Raw genomic sequence first — 3003 nt, forward strand, 5'->3', positions numbered from 1 at the left:
ACTTTTCCTTTCCTATAGTATTTCGTTTTCCCTGCGGTTAATATTTATTTTATTTTTTCTGTTTGCTTAGTTTCCATGTAATTATTATCACTAATTAAACCCCCAGCTCACCCCCACTGGTAAATCTCTTTATTTTAGTGGTTGCTCTAGAGTTGGCAACATAACGCTAACAACTCTCCAAAGTCCCGTTTCAGACAGCACGATGCCACTTCGCGGGTAGCGCGTGTGCCTCACACCAGAGATTCCCAACCCTTTCTCCTGTCCCCTACGTATAGCGCTGCTGTCATTCACTTCGCCGATTCACATGCTGTAATTACCCAATACGTGGTTGTTGTTGCTTTGAACACTAATCTCTGAGATCGGACACGAGTCAGAAAAATGAAAGATGTTATTATACCTTCATTTATTCTTTCTCCAGTGCTCTTCCTTTCTTTATGTGGATCCAGATTTCTGACTAAATGGCTTTCCTTCTCTCCGAAGAGTGTCTTTCAGCATTTCTCGAAGGGCAGGGCAGCCGGTAATGATTCCGCAGTTCCTGTTCGTCTGAGATAGTCTTTACTCCTCCTTCACTTATGACGAATAATTTCACTGGCTATAGAATTCTAAGTCGCTGACTTTTTTTCTTTTGACACTTTAAATATTTCGGTCCACTCATTTCTTGCTTGCATGATTTCTCATGAGAAGCACCATGTAATTCCTGTCTTTGTACCTCTGTAGTAAGTTTCCCCCTGCCCCCCGGCTACTTTCCAGATTTTCTCTTTGTCTTCAGTTTTCCACAGTTTGGCTATGATATGCCCAGATGTTGATTTTGGGGTATTTATCCTGCTTGGTATTTTCTGAGCTTCCTAGATCTGTGCTTTGCGGTTGTCATTAATTTGGGAAAATCTTCAGCCATTATTACTCCAAATGTATTTTCTGGTACTTTCTCTCTCTCTCTCCTTTTTTTTCTCCTTCTGGTATTCAAATTATACAGATATTATGCTCTTTGAAATTGTCCCACCGTTTTTGAATATTCTGTTATTTTTTTTTTCCTATTCATTTTTCTCTTTGCATTTTAGTTTGGGAAGTTTTTCTTGACATACTTCAAGCTCAGTGATTTTTTTCATCAGCCATGTTCAGTCTGCCGATGAGTCCATCAAAGACATGTTTCAAGATCGTTCCACTGCTTTTTATTTCCCACATCTCCTTCTGATACTTCCTTAGAGTCCCTCTCTCTCCGCTTACATTATCCCTTTGTCCTTGGGAGTCGTCTGTGTTCTCCATTAGGGTCCTTTATGTACTAATCAGAGTTAATTCAAATTCACTGTCCAGTAATTCCAAAATATGTGTCATATCTGAGTCTGGTTCTCATGAATTTAGTGTGAGGTTTTATGTTACCTTGGGGACGAGTTGGGCTGTGTTGAATGTTGTAGCTGTCAGGTTCTTCCAGCACCCTTGCTTTTGTCCTTTCTGTTTTGGGGGGCTTCCCTGCAGCTCTTTCCATTGTAACCCACTGTTATGATTAAGTTGCTTTATATTTATCATATGATTTTATTGGATAGATTGTTTGTTTCCTGGAGTTTTTAATGTCCTTTCTGTTTTTTCTCATGTCATTTGCCTTTCTTTTACCTTATCAAATAAAGACAAATCCAGACTTAGTAAAGAGATTTTTTTGAAAAGACTATTGCAGTAGGGAGGGGCGGGCTGTTGTTTAGGGGAAGGAGAATCGTTGCAATAGGGAGGATGCTCTGACCGTGAAATCTGCAAACAGGAAAGAATAAGCAAAGCTAGAAAGAACTGAGTATGGAGGAATGTGATGATTGCATAGCGTGATCAGACAGTTGAGGCAGGAACTGTCTTTCCTTGTGGTCAGGGTCTCGGGAAGGGGCACTACAGAGGGGCTGCTCCACATTCCGATGCTGGCTCAGGCTGAGGGTGGGTCACATCAGGGGTCAGAGAGAGGGAGAGAAGCTTAATTAAAGCTTGGTCAGGAGGGCGAAGTTTTTTGTCCAGATTGGTCCCATCTATGAGAATGGGAACTTGGAGGTCTGTGTCCACTTTGTCACAGGCAAACCTAACTGCACCCATGTGCCTTTTCTAAGTCATGTAGGTAAAGAATGGCTCTTTGCCGTAAGCCCTTCTCAGGGACATCAAAGGAAGGCAATTGCTTTAACCGTCGTTGGTTTCTAGAAGTGCGGGACTCAGGTAAAGTTCAACTTGTCAGCCTTCAGCTTTCCCCAGCTTTCTCCCCTACTTTCTATTCTCCTGGGCTTTTCTCCTGGTGCCCTCCATCCTAGAGTCTGGCCCCGTTCTCCTGTCCTGTGTCTGCTGCCCAAGAGTATCCTGGGCTGCCCTGTCGTTCTGGACTGCCTCCCATTCCGACCTTCCATGTCTTTTTACTTCTTAACGTACATCCTTAGTTTGCTGGAGTACTTCCTGAAGTAATCGCCCAAGAAAGGGTAAAAGGAAAGGAAATTTTCTGAGTTCTTGTTTGTCTGAAAATTTTTTTATTCTCCTTCACACAGATGGCTAGCTTGTCTGAGCATAGAATCCTAGGGAGAAAATTATTTTCCCTCAAAATTTCATTGCTTCACTGTGTTCAAGCTGTGAGAAGTCCAATGCTAGTGTGTGTGTGTGTGTGTGTGTGTGTGTGTGTGTGTGTGTGTGTGTAAAAGGACCATTTCATCTTCAGATGCCTCTTCTTCTTTAAACAGGTCTTCTCTCGCTAAATCTATTTCCAGCTGAATAAGAATTCATGTGCATTCAATGAATAAATCACGGAAAAATAGCCCCAGATAAATAATTAACTAAATGCTTATGAGAGTGTCTTTTAAAACATAGTTAGGCTTGATACTTTTATAAACGACAAAAGGACTGTGGAATTTTTGTAGTCCACCTTTCAATGCGGGTGATCAACTTTTTTACGAACCGAAACCTTAATAAGGCCCCATGGCTCAGTTGCTTGTTTCTTCTCAAAGACCTCTTGATGATAAACATCTCTGTTATTTGTAATTATATGTAGAT

General features: G+C 41.4%; 1 protein-coding gene across 1 annotated transcript in view; it reads left to right on the forward strand.

The window, feature by feature from the left end:
- Positions 1-3003, forward strand: part of EFCAB6 (EF-hand calcium binding domain 6) — a 197139-nt gene that overhangs the window by 159152 nt on the left and 34984 nt on the right. The gene's annotated exons all lie outside the window — the stretch shown is intronic.

The sequence above is a fragment of the Pteropus vampyrus genome, unplaced genomic scaffold (assembly GCF_000151845.1).
Source record: "Pteropus vampyrus isolate Shadow unplaced genomic scaffold, Pvam_2.0 Scaffold145, whole genome shotgun sequence".
Taxonomy (NCBI): domain Eukaryota; kingdom Metazoa; phylum Chordata; class Mammalia; order Chiroptera; family Pteropodidae; genus Pteropus; species Pteropus vampyrus.